This window comes from Pleurodeles waltl, chromosome 10, assembly GCF_031143425.1.
Source record: "Pleurodeles waltl isolate 20211129_DDA chromosome 10, aPleWal1.hap1.20221129, whole genome shotgun sequence".
Taxonomy (NCBI): Eukaryota; Metazoa; Chordata; class Amphibia; order Caudata; family Salamandridae; genus Pleurodeles; species Pleurodeles waltl.
This window is the reverse complement of record NC_090449.1, coordinates 880,380,929-880,395,683: the sequence shown is the minus strand read 5'-3', so window position 1 is coordinate 880,395,683 and position 14,755 is coordinate 880,380,929.

Genomic DNA, 14,755 nt, shown 5'->3' with positions numbered 1-14,755 from the left:
CTATGGTGCAAGGACATTGGACTTGTGTTCCCAAATGGTGTAGCAGAGACCCTGATAATTTTATCCACCATGGCTAAACCTATCGCTATTTTTGTGTGTATGTTTTACGTTAATAGTAACATATGTTTTTTGTATGTCTACAATAAATCACACTTAAACACAGGTCCTGTATGTGTCTCATTTATCATCCATGTACAATAGTTATGCATGCCAACTGTGGTCTGATCATGTCCCTCTGTATTGTACACCCATTGTTGTGGACCTCATACGTGGACTCCATCAGCAGGAGACTCATTACAATAGGATTGTAACAGGACAGATTCCAAATAGATTGTAAACTACAACTAGACACAATCAGTGATAGATATTCTAACAGCACAAAGAGCATCTCTGAGAGTAGCATCAGGATGTCTGCTAAGGTGTAACACAATGGTAAACTACACAATACAGACGTTAGGGCCATATGGCTCTACCAACAAGGCAGGAGGAACACAGATTGGTTCTTTGTATCATCTGGTAAAGCCTTATCACATACTCATACCATAGCTTCCAAATATACATATCCCATAGTACAGACAGAGATCAGTACTGATCTACCCAGTCCTAGAAACTTTCACCTACATTAGTCACATAGCTGAAGGCCTGTCACTCATCTATGTCAGTCCACAGTGACACGCACATTGGTCTGCAAAGTAGGAGCATACTGACAGGTAGGTTCAAGGTAGATTACATACAACTGTTACCATTGTGATGGGAGAGGCTATGGTACTACATTTACACATGAGCAAGACACATATCCAGACACAAATGACAGCATTTGAAAACCTCTAGTACCCTACAGGTGACCTTGATGGGAAAGTACTTTTCCACGCCAGTATCCTGACAGTCTAACAATGTTAGACACACTCCACATAATCAAGATTTCTAGTACCTGGTAGTCAGTCACAACCACAGTAGAAATGGCCATTGGAAGACATTGCTACCTTTGGTGGACTTGGGCCAATGGTGATGTCTGCCAGCACTGATGGTCATGAACGTGTCGGACGTGACTGTCATCTTCTGCAGTATTGCTCAATTGACTCCTGACACTGCTGCCAGAAAGACCTCCACTACCTGAGCTGCTGTGTACTACCTCTGGGAGCTATCATGCCATGTCCTGCAAGTGATAGGGCATCATCCTTCACCCCTGAAGAGCTGGATAAGCTCATGGAGGAGGTTCTACCCCTGTATGAACAGCTATATGGTGCACCAGAGGAGCAGGTGAGTCCAATGCAATACCAATGTGTGATAAGTGTGTTGTATGATGATGTACCTGAAATGCGAAGTAGTGAAAATGTTGATGCATGTGGGTGATAATCTGTAAATGAGTGTGAGTTGAGAGGATGGACATGTTTGCCTACTTGCTGTCACTGAAGTGGACTGTCCACTACTATTGGTATGGTGCATGTTGACATGACTTTTTCCTTTTGTCTGTGTCATTCATGCAGGTCAACACCCATCTGAAGAAGGGGATTTGGCCTGCATCGCCAAGCCAGTGTGGGGCTCCACAGCTGGTGGAGAACCCACTGTAGATAGTGGTGGGAGGACCTGAGATGCTGGGCCCGAAGACTGCAGAGGCCAAGCTGGGGGTGTCCTCCCATTGAGGGAGGGATGACCGTCGGACCTTGACCCACCTAATGGCCCGCATTTCGGCAGTGACCTACTCTGAGGTGAATGGGTGTTTAAGGGTAGAACAGCAGCCGTAAGGGGGTAAGTACTAACATAACCCATTTACTTGCCTCTGAAAGTCTAGTGTATGATGTTTGAGTATTGCATCTCTGACAGTGTGGTAAGTGCTACTGGTATGGTGACTACTAGGAAGATATGGTACTACAGTTGCCAACATACAAACATATATGTGGCCATTGTATTGTGCATGGGTACATGTTAATCACCTTTGTCAACCAAATAGTAGGACTGCATATTGAGATGCACATGTGACTGTGTCATATGTGTGACTCTACTCAGCCATACATATCTGTAACCTGCTGTGTCATCCTTCCCACCTAGTGTTCCCAAGTCCATTTACCCAAATGGTAAGTTGTGTAGCTGTTTGGTATCTGACCACTCCTATTCCACTGGATCTAGCTCTATGTGCAACATTGGGTCTGACAGATAAGTGTCCTGAAATAGTTGGACATTTCATGTGAGACTGTCATCCCAACCAGGCTTGTGGTATGGCCAACTTACTACACTCCCTGTGAGGTTTGAGGAGGTGTTCCCATTGTCATGTCTGATTCATAAATTGGCAAATATGAAGTTTGATCAGGGTGGATATCCTACATGGTGACAATAATTCATTGACATTTCATGGCATCACATTGACATGTGTACAAATACCTAATGTATTTGGTATTGAGAAGCTAAGTGGCTAGGCCGCTGATCCCTTAGCCCCTGTGTCTTGTCCATGCTGCATAAGGCAACAACATACCTATGTGAGTGCAAAAAATGCTATTTGCTGCCTACATCATGTGTCAAATGATACTTTGTGCCCGAATTAATGTCGAAACCTCTTCTTTCCCAGACTTACCTTCGCAAATCTGAGGCAGTTTGGACAGTTTTGGTAATTGCTCTGCTCATTTCTGCCTGCCTTAATGGTGTAGCAGGTGGTCCATTTCACATACACATTTTGGTGTTATGGGATATGTTGTCATCCAATTTGCTTGACTCTAGGTGTATGTGTCATTCATGAGTACATTAGTAATCAGTTGTGTAAGTGTCAGTTCTGGACTAAGGTTAATAGAAATCACATGTCTGGGCCGTTGTTAGTGATGTAAGCGTTCAGATGTTGTCATGTAGAGGTTTCTAATCCTCATGTATGGTTGAATGCTGTGAGCCCTTCATGCACAATGTTTGGTGTATTGTTTGTGCTACTATGCTCCTTGTGGTTGTCTGTGGATGTATTCTGTGTGCTAAGTAGGTCCCTATTGCAGTACATAGCATTGTTGTCTCTTTGACAATGAATTAGATAAGTAGGGCCAGATACTTCTAATGAATCTTTTGCTAGGGTTTAGATAGATGTTTCAATGACATGCTATGTCATTTGGTAATGCACATTGTATGGGTATACCATATGTAGTGTCTTCATCTGAGGTGTTTGCCAATGTGTAAGTTGTGTACAGAATGATACGTTAGGCATGTGATTGGAAGGCTACATGCTATGTCATACTTGAAGTGAGATAAGTTTACTTTCATGGAACATGACTACTGGTGATCGGCTGGGCATATATGGAGTAGAAGAAGGCATGATATTGTGTTGTCAGTCAACTGCATTTCCTTAGACTGATTTGATGATGGACAGTGATGATCTGTATGGGGATAGATTTTAAAGTGTATCCAATCCATCTTGTGCATAATGCTTTTGAGTTACAGCTGAATTGATGGGATGGTGCTGTAGTGGTTAGATGGTTGGCTTATGTTGTGGGTGAAACTGTTGTCATATGGGTATGTTGGAAGTATCTTGTTGTGACATTATGTAGGGTCTGAATGGTCTCTAACTGGGGCTTTATTTGACACAGATGTGTTGTTATTTTTGTGCACGTTGAAATGTATGTGTGTGGGTGAAGAATGTGATGACTCTCGCTCTCTCTCTCTCTTTCTGCACATCAGCATTGGCAGGTGAAGGACATGAACACACAGCCAAGTGGGGAAGCTGCTGGCCCTGGAGTGCTGAGACCACCAACATCGGGGGACCAAGTGACCCTTAGGGCGAGGGGAGTGCCACAGGTGAGACAGGATCCAAGTCTTCATCATAGGAATCCTCCTCCAGTGGATACTCCCTGATGGTGGCAAATCCATCTGGGACCACCCAAGCACCATCTCCAACCGCCTTACTACCACAGCCGTCCCTGTAGCTCCCCACCCAGTTGGCTGTGCCTGCTCACCCACAAGGGTTGGCTTCTCCTTTACCCCAGGCACCTCTGCCCTGTTGCCCTCAGTGATGACGCTATTGACCTCATGTTGGTGGATCTCTGTGGGTCAGTCGACCATCATGAGTGCCATCAAGCAATTGGCAACTCAGATACAACAGAGCAATGTGTTCCTGGAGGGCTTTCACTGCACTGGATGACCTACAGAGATCCTTTCAGGCTCCTGCCTCCACACTGATGGCGGGCAGTCAACCTTTGTCTTCCATCCTTGTTCAACTTTTTATCCTTGGTGTGGTCTCCCATAACTTTTTGCCTCTGTTTCAACAGGTTGTTGATGTGTGCTGGGTTCTGATTTTGCTGTTTTTGTTACTCTGGGTACTTTACCACTGCTAACCAGTTCCTAAGTGCAAGTGATCCTTTAAAAAATGTGTATGTATTTGGTCCATCCATGATTGGTATATTTGATTTACTAGTAGGTCCCTAGTACAGTGCATTAGAGGTGCCAAGGGCCTGTAAACCAAATGCTACTAGTGGGCCTGCAGCACTGGTTGTGCCACCCACATAAGTAGCTCTGTAATCATGTCTCAGACCTGCCACTGCAGGGTCTGTGTGTGCAGTATTAAATGTAAATTCAACTTGGCAAGTGTACCCACTTGCCAGGCCTAAACCTTCCCTTTTCTTACATGTAAGACACCCCTATGGTAGGCCCTAGGTACCCTCAAGGGCAGGGTGCAGTGTATGGTTAAGGTAGGACATATAGTAATGTGTTTTATATGTCCTGACAGTGAAATATTGCTAAATTTGTTTTTCATTGTTGCAAGGCCTGTCCCTCTCATAGGTTACCATGGGGGCTACCTTTAAGTCTGATTAAAGTGTAGATCCTGGATTTCCGACGCAAGCAACGCTGGACGTGTAAAAACGATGCAAGGCCTGCCCGGACCTGAGAGTGCTGACCGGATCGACTCATCACTCTCCTGCAGAGAGAAGAAACGACTCGCCCAACCCGACAAAAGGAGGAGCGACGCAAGGTCTTGCATGTGAGTGAAATCGACGCATCACAAGCCCTTTTTGACACACACTCACCCGAGCAGGGTTATTTTTGACGCCCCCAAGGTATATTTTCATATTAACAGCGTTAGTGTGTGTTTAAAATTACATGAAGACTCTTTTTGCATTTTTAGTGATAACTTGACGTGTGCATTGTGGATCTTTGTGGTTTTGTTCTTGTTTTGTTTAGATAAATATTTTCTTTTTTTCTAAAACTGTGTTGTGTAATTTTGTAGTGTTTTCATTAAGTTACTGTGTGTGTTGGTACAAATACTTTAAACCTAGCACTCTGAAGTTAAGCCTACTGCTCGTGCCAAGCTACCAAGAGGGTAAGCAGGGGTTAGATGAGGGTGATTCTCTTTTACCCTGACTAGAGTGAGGGTCCTTGCTTGGAAAGGGGGTAACCTGACTGCCAACTAAAGACCCAATTTCTAACACATGACAGCAACACTGTCAACACGGATGATATGATTTAGAGAGAAAGCCTTTCAACAGTCAGCAATATCTAGGGTAAATAAGACAGTTTGGTAATGAACTGCAGAGAAAAAATGGGTTAAGTCTAGGCTAAGGAGACTAAAGAGATTGCAGCAAATTATTCATCTCATCACTTGTCAGATGTAAACAACCTAAATCCTTTGATCCCTGTATCTGTTTCTATGATGTTGCGTTATTGGAAATATTTTTATTAGATGCTAATTGTCTCAACATGTACACCTCATAGCTTTACATGCATAACTCTGGCCTATTCATTTTGTTGTAGTCTGCAGTTAGCAAAAGATATGGAAGCAAATACAGCTGCTCTATCACGTGTGCTGAGTGCAAGTGCTGCACTGCAATTTTTCAGTTAAAATCTGGTTTATGGTAAACTCATCATGGAAACCCCTGCTTGATGGCTTAGATTTATCATTACAATCACTAAATTCTATTTAGTCAAGAAAGATAGTATGATATAAGTTAAAGGATTTTATTCTTCAAATCTTTTTAGTAGGTCATCTTTATTAAAATCTCAAAAATAAAGTTCATTAATCTCAGTCATTAGATTTTTAGTTAGAAATCAAAAATAAATTAATTAATCAATCAATCACAATAAATGCAAACCTGTTCCATAAAGGAAAGAATCCTTATTCTAAGCTCAAGGAAAGAATCCCTTTTCTATGCTCAATTGTTCCAAAATCAAAAAAGCAGAATTTTTCATGAAGGGGGCTCAAGAAACTCTGAGAAACGTGCTAATAGGAGCATGGAAAGGACAATAAGGGGAATGGAAGCTAATGTGTTGTTCTACCTTAGGAACACACACTATTATAGACACACGAAATCAATCTTGCAAAATGTACTGCTCTTCTTTCTTCAGTTGACCAATCAGCTTCCAGTGCGCCCATGGGAACATGTTCACTGCCTGTCGTCTCTCAGGAACACAATAAACTTTGGACAGAATTTTTTTGGGCCACAACTATGTATTAACATGTAACTATTTCATCTAATTTCTCATGATTCATTCTATTGTTCTTGACCACTTTCCTGTGTGTGAACCTTCATCAATCTTTCTAAATAACAAGTCTATTCATTTGCTAACATTAGTCTTTTAGAGCTAGTCTTTCAAAAGGTCAAGATAAAGCCTTGTGCTGAATCTACCATTCTTTTAGTTTAATTAACTATAACATGGCTGTGTCTTAGTGTTTCTGGCCTAGCATGCTTAAGTGTAATTGCCTACTACAATTTTGCATTTGACACACATTTTAAACATCATTAGTTTTGCACATTATTTTAACATTATTTCTCAACATTATAAAATGCGCCCTCACAAGTGATGTATCTGTTTGTGCAGTGGAGGTGGGCTGTAATCCAAGGACTAGCTGCAGGTTCCTTCAAACAGAATGCACTGCATACAGGATCCCCTCCTTCAGGCTAATACTTCACATATTGATTGGGAGCAAATTATGTCTTCCTGCTCTGTGGGAAAATCTCTTTCAGAGCATCAGTGGCAGAGACAACTGCCTGACCCTCACAGACACCTGCTGCTCATTTCTGGCTCTTTTGTGTACTATTGAATATCCAATTTGAGACATTAGAGTTTTATGGACATCAGCTATATCTGTGGGGTGATTAATTTATCCTTACCCCCACGTTTTTTTAAATCAGTTTCCTCAAACAAGGCCAGAGGATTCAGCATGCAGGAGTTACGTTGCCTGTAGTGATGGTGGATTACATAGTAGCTCAGTCTGTACATTAACCTGCAGCATTAGCCCTGCTGCACAACCCATCCCACTGGAGAGGATTCTGTCTACTCCACTGCACAGAATTTTAATCCATGAATTAACTTTATTGCAGAGGTACTATTGCCATCGGCACTCCTCCAGCAGCAGTGTAGTTAGTGGTACAAAACGGTGATAGTGTTGGTGTCAAGGCTTCTTACCTGAAGAGCAGGGCTTCTGAGGGCGTGAAAATGATTTGACTGAGCCCTGCAGAACAATCCTCGGTACACCACCACCTGAGGGGTGTCCAGGCGTTTGGTTCCTAGGGGTTAGGGGGTGTGGATTTAAAGAGATAGGATTATCTGGCTGGGGTCCACTTCACAGTGAGCTATGGCATTCTCTTAACAGTCGGCAACCTTCCACCAGGGCCCCCAGTTTGGATCTCAATACATTACCAATAATTATCTTGCCAAACACCTAATGATCCAAACATAACATGTATTTTCCTCATTATGACATGCACAAACAATTTCATGAGGTCTTTTGGAAATTAGCAATTGTAATTCCTCTCACTATTTTGGCCTTACAAAGGTTTTTACACCTGTGGGTCTTCTATTGATGATAAATTAATTATTTTGTGCCTAATAGTCTTTTAGCTGCCTTAGGATAGGATGTGACATTAGATTATCCTTCTAAGGAGATTTAAGAAAATTGAAGGACACCGTGGAATAGTCCTTAGTGGCTTGAGGTTTAATGTGTGAGTTCAGTATTAAAAAGCAAAGAATTCTGAGTCTTGTGATTAGAGCACTACCCTGTCTTGGCCGTTGTTGTTTCCTTTTAGGTGCAGAAGATGATGTTGAGTCATCATGAAGATCTTCTTTCAATGGGGTGCCAGAAGAGTCAGTAGAACAGGAGTCAAGGGACCACTGGCCTGAACAACCCTAGAAATCCCTCAGAAATCAAATTAAGTCTTTAATTTGCAGGAATCATGGGATTCACAGAAGAGAATCCAGCCGCAGGCCTTAGCACAATCAAGTCTCACAGCCAAGCAAGGCGTTTGGGATCAGGTTGGGATATTTATAGGACAGCTCCCTAAACATGGCCACCCCACCACATGATGTGCTTGAAATCATGTGAGGTTTATAGCCCATGTTTTCACAGAAAAAAATGGAAAGGCTCAGCCCTGACAGTAGATGAAGGAGAGGCCTTTCAATGTGAATGGATCATGCTCACTAGTGTGGAGTGAAATTTGCAGTATACAAGGTTGTCATTTGTTTAGTATATTAGCTGCTGTGAAATGTTGCTAGTTTTTACTTTCATAGTTCATTGTTCTGTGCCTCAGAACACACAGCATAATGTGTTAGTCCCACTGCTGCTGAGCCATCATCAATATAAACACAGAAATGTAAACACTCAAAGCAAGAAAATAGCTGAAGGAGGCTGACCGGAAGCCCTTCCTTTATATTTCTTTTTTAAATTTTATTTTATTGTTTTGGGTTCATGACATGAGTTCTACTAACAAGCTAACCCATTACTTAAAAGCATAAATCACATTCTTTGTAGACTACATCTTGATCTTCATAACTGAAATATGTCAATTGCACAAAATTCCCTTTAAAAACCAATTGTAGTGCTTGCTTTCACTAAATAGAAAGTACTACACAGTGGACCATACCCAAAAGGAACAACAGATACAGAATTATGTCTGAGAAAATTAATGTTTTGTGAGTGGAGGACACATACAAAGCTAAACGTAAGGCATGAATGCACATTTCAATAGAGGAAAAGGCCCTTAAATGTAAGCAGATCCAACATCATAACATTTACAACTTCAACAACAGGCAAAATGACACTATGGACACAATTAAAGACCCTGTGAAAACACCAGTGCCAGCATCACTGGCTCCACCTAAAAGTGGTGCTCAACCTGTGGTCCAGGTCCCCCTGGGGGTACGTGAAGCCTGCTCAAGGAATCTGCAATTGCTTTGTGTGAGAAAACTGGGCTGATTGCAGATGCCCCTTAAACATTTGCCTCCATTTTTCACTTATGCTGGTGTTTTTCTGACTTTGATGGTGCCCCGGGCACTGCTAAACAGTCCCAGGGCCTGTGCTCTGATTAAAATAGATATGAAAATTAGGCTAATTATAATTGGCTGTACCAAACTACCAATACGTCTCTACTATACAGTAGGGCATGTAGATTTAGGGACCCCAGCATAGGTGGTGCACCCATAGGTGCACTGCTGTGGGGCCCAGAGTCATTTTAGAGGCAGGTCTGTCTGGCTGGCTGCTTTTAAGTTAATGTGAACCCCAAATCCGACTTTGGAATTAAAGGTACTTCCAAAGTCTTAAGCTACCTTATTTTTATACACAAGTCACCCTTAAGATGTGCTCTAAGTTCCTCCAGGGTTGGGCGCAGTGTAACTATAAGCAGGGACTTTATAAAATATGTTTTATAAGCCCTGGTGAGGGAAAATAGCTAAATATGTTACCCCCATTGTAGTGAATTGGCTCCATAGGCTATCATGGGGAGACTTTATTTTATAATAATAAAGTCCTAATTTCCATAGAGAGGAGCTAAATTTGGCATGTTTAGTACCACATTAAAAGTTATAATAAATCCAAGAATTTGCCACTGTTGAATTTAATATAACTTGCACCTAGAAAGAGTTTTAGAACTCTTCCTAAAAGTTACCAGTTTCAGTTCTGTAGTGCCCTTCTCTGGATGGCCAGCCTCTGGCAGCCTGGCCGGTCAGCCTTGATGTTGTGTGAAGTGGCCTGGGCTGACACAAAGGAAGCATCTAGTGGGAGGATATCTGCCTCAGCAGGTGATGGAACAGGATGGGGGAGAACAGCCAAACTGATCTTCTAAGGAGGGAAGGACATTTGGGACAGCAACTGTACCTCCCCCATTTCCTGAAAACGCAGACAGCCATGTGCCCCCTGATTAGCTTAAGGAAGGCGTATATTAAGGGAAACGTAGCCACACCAGTGGGTGGGCTCTGCCAGACCTAACCTCTGAGATTGAATTTTTGCTATCTTGGGAGAATGTAGCTCCCTGTAATTGAATTTTGCTGCATTTTTGATGCATTTCCCAGGAAGTGGTCACTCAAAAGGGATGTGACTTGCACGTGATTGTTCAAGAGGCCTGTTATAAATGGAGTCTCTGGTTGGCAGTCAGTTTTCACACTGTCCAAGCAGGGACCCTCACTCTAGTCAGGGCAATGGAGAAACACACTTAGATAACCCCTGCTTACCCCCTTGGTAGCTTGGCACAAGCAGTCAGGCTTATCTCAGAAGCAATGTGTAAAGTATTTGTACCAACACGCACAATAACACAGTGAAAACACTACAAAATGGACACCACTCCAGTTTAGAAAAATAGGTAATATTTATCTAAATCAAACAAGACCGAAATGACAAAAATCCAAAATACACAAGTCAAAATATGAATTTTCAAAAGAATAAGAAAACAATGGAAACGCTGATTTTACACAAAGTACCTGGTCTGCGTCGGAAAAGTCAGTGATGTGTTGATTCTTTACTCACAAGTGAGGCCGTACATCATTTATTTTCCGGTCGGGGAAGCAATGCATCCTTTTTCTCCCTCGCAAGAGAGCGATGCTTCGATTTCCAGACAGGACTTCAATTCACTGAGATTTTGATGCCCAGGGACTACGAGTGAGAAATCTGGTGTCACAGGGTTAGAAAACCACGCTGTGTGGGGTTTGCGTCGCTATCAGCAGCCGCAAGCTGGTGTTGCGTCATTTCTCCAGCCATGATATGTCGATCTCCCAGCCGCGATGCAGGTGGAACTTCGATTTTAGCCGCGAAGTGGGTGGTGCGTTATCAGCCGCGTTGCAGATGATGCATCAAAAATTTCCCTTCAAGATGTTCTGTGCATGGATTCCAGCTCTGCCAACTTCACCTTTCAAGGGCCCAGGGACTGGGCATGGCACCACTTGGCAGGGCAGGAGTCTCAGCAGTGAGTCCAGGTGCTAGCAGAGGAAGTCTTTGATGGCCCTGAGACTTCAAAACAGGAGGCAATCTCAGTTCAAGCCCTTGGAGATTCTTCTTCAAGCAGGAGTGCACAACAAAGCCCAGACTTTGTCCCCTCTCACAGGCAGAAGCAGAAACTACAGGATAGCCCAACAAAGCACAGTCACAGGCAGGGGCACCACTTTTCCTCAGCTCTTCAGCTCTTTTCCTCGGCAGAGGTTCCTCTTGGTTCCAGAAGTGATCTAAAGTCTGGGGTTTTGAGTCGACTACTTATACCCCTTTCTACCTTTGAAGTAGACAAACTTCAAAGGAAAGCCTCTGTTGTTCACAAGATCCTGCCTTGCCCAGGCCAGGCCCCAGACACATACCATGGGGTTAGAGACTGCATTGTGAGAGGGCAGGCACAGCCCATTCAGGTGTAATTGGCCACTCCTCCCTCCGCTCTAGCTCAGATGGCTCATCAGGATAGGCAGACTACACTCCAGCTCCATTTGTGTCACTGTCTAGAGGATACTCACAAACAGCCAAGCTGTCAGTCTGACCCAGACAGGGAATCCACAAACAGATCGAGTCATAGAATGGTTGAAGCAAGAAAATGCCTACTTTCTAAAAGTGGAATTTTCATAACTCAAGGGTGCCTTACATGTATAAAAAGGGAAGGTTTGGGCCTGGCATGTGGGTACACTTGCCAGGTCAAATTGGCAGTTTTAAACTACAGACACTGCAGTGGCAGGTCTGAGCAATGTCTACAGGGCTACTAATGTGGGTGGCACGACCAGTGCAGCAGTCCCACTAGTAGCATCTGATTTACAGGCCCTGGGCACCTCTAGTGCACTTTACTAGGGACTTACTAGTAAATCAAATGTGCCAATCATGAAAAAGCCAATTACACATACATTTCACACAGGAGCACTTGCACTTGAGCCCAGGTCAGCAGTGGTAAAGTGCCCAGAGTACCAAAAACAGCAAAAACAGAGTGCAGCACACAGTCAAAACATGGGAAGCAGAGGTGAACAAGACAGGAGAGACCATGCCAAGGTTGCCAGGTCTAACACGCCCCCCCTTGCTTTCCATCCCAGGAGCAAGAATAAAATTGGCAGAGCTGCACCCCACCTCAGATCCCTACAGGAACAAGACAAGAAATAGAAGGACTGTTCTGCTGGACCCCTGGCCTGCACCTCGACACGGCACTCAAAAGGACTTCACCAGATGCACAATTGTGCTTCACAAAGAAAATGACGTTGCCTGTCTTCTGCTGCTTCAAGAAAGGACTCCCTGTATGCTACAGGTAGAGAATAGCTGACAGAGTCCCCTGCATCAAGCCCTGAAGAAACTGACCAGTTGACCAGTAACCAGTGACTAGTGGTCATTTTTGGATTTGAGCTAGGGACATTCTGGGAGTTAACCCCCAAGGAGCAACTCAGAGCTTCTGGAACCTTGGGGTAAGTTGTGGACTCCTAAAGAACCTCCAAAGACCTTCTGGAAGAAGATCTATAAGTTTGGAGAAGTTTGGAGAAACTTTGGAAAAAAGCTCCATAAGTTGACCGATCAGACGTTGTGAGTCAAGGTGGCTTACGTCGACTGCAACCCGGCCTGACTTGCAGGTTCGCCCCACTGAAAAGCTCCAGAGCACTAGACTTCCAGGATTTTACAGGGGGCTCGTGGAAAGGCAATCCGACGAGGTTGAATTGAAATCGGCTTGATGTGGAGGGTCGTCCAGTGTTGGAAAGAAGTTTCTAAGGGCCATATGTATTAACACTTTTTCCCATAGACGCAGAATGGGTAAAAACCTTTGCTACATCTGGCCCTAAGTCTGAACATAAATAATTGACTAAGGCTTGCCTTGCAGTGGACGAGAGGAGGGCAACAGAGAGGTCGACTTCAATTTCAAGTTGGTTCCGGATGAAGATTTCTGTCACAAAAAACGTACTAAGTCCGAACATGGAATCCTTGACCAAGATCTCATGTGATGCATATCCGAAGAGGGCCCCAGGGAGGTCAGATTCAACTTGTGACTTCCTCCCGGTACAGAAAATCTCCAAGAAAAAGACTATGGCTATCATTACGATTATGGCAGACAGCGGACTGCTGCAGTGGAGTTGGCGGTCGCTCCGCCGCGGGCCTGGTGGTGAAGACCACCATATCACAAGTACTAGGACTAGTCGACCTTGCCACCCTGGAGGAGTGTCACATCATCCAGACCTATCACCTGAACCGCGAGGCCATCATGGAACTAGAGGTCCAGATGGAGCTGAATCTGTTGCCTGCCATCACAATGCCATCCTTCTAACAGTGCAGGTATTGTCAGTCCTCTGCTACCTTGCCTCAGGCTCCTTCCAGATCACAGTGGGCCTGGCAGCAGGGTTGTTGCAGCCCACGCTTAGCAACATCCTGAGGGATGTACTGAGTGCCCCCCTGAAGCATCTGGGCAGCTACATCCGGTTCCACCAGCATGCAGAATTGCCCATTGTTAAGGCTGAGTTCTAAAGTGCGGCACCTGTCCCTCATGCCATTGGGGCCATTGGTGGCACCCACATTGCCCTGGTGCCATCTAGGAGGAGCGAACATGTCTATAGAAACCGCAAATCTTTAATTCGGTTAATCTGCAGATGGTGTGTCTCACGGACCAATACATCTCCCAGCTGGCGGCCAGGTTCCCAGGCTCTGTACATGATTCCTTCATCCTGCAAAACAGCAGCATCCCACACATGATGGCACCACCTACGAGGGACTGGGCCTCGCTCATCGGTATGTACCCCTGCAAATGTGTGCCCCTCAGCTCTCTGCACTCTTGTGTCCCTGCCCTATCGCCCCCGGTCTTGACATGCCTCTTACCTCAGTGCACACAGGTGACTCTGGCTATCCCAACCTGTCCTGGCTCCTGACACCCATGAGGCATCCACCTTCAGATGCAGAGAATAATTGCGATGAGGCCCATGGTCAACCCAGATGGGTCATTGAGAAGTGCTTTGGCCTGCTGAAGGCCAGATTCCGGTGTGTGCATATCTCCGGGGGTGTCCTGCTCTGCAACCCACAGAAGGTGTGCCAGATCATTTTGTTCTGCTGCATGCTGCACAATCTGGCCCTGAGGCATCACATCCCGTTGCTGAATGCAGAGAAGAGGGTAGCTGTACCAGTGGCTGATGAAGGGGACATGGGGAGTGGAAAAGAGGAGGATTATGAGGATGCAGCTGACTCCAAGGCAGAGCTGATTCAACAGTACTTTGACTGACATGCAGGTATGTGTCAACTGTCTGGTATGTGTCCTCTACAAATGTCTGCCTTGTCCCTGCTACTACCTGTTGTCTGGTTGCAGCTCTGACCACGGGGGTGGTTTGGGGATGTGTCACATGTGCCCATGACTTAGTTAGTCACAGTGCACAGGTCAGACCTATAGTCAGGCAGATGTTGTGCTGGTGCACTAGTGCCATCAATGTGTATGTACAATGTTCCCTAAGCTGCCAGTTCAAGTGCTATGTGTGTGCCACACAGGCTGGTTGCATCTGTGCTGCATCTATCCTGGGAGTCAAAATTGGGTGGCAATGCTTTGTTGTTGGTGGCAGTAGGTATGGGGTCAGGTCTAGCGCTGAGTGCTGTGAGGGTGGGACC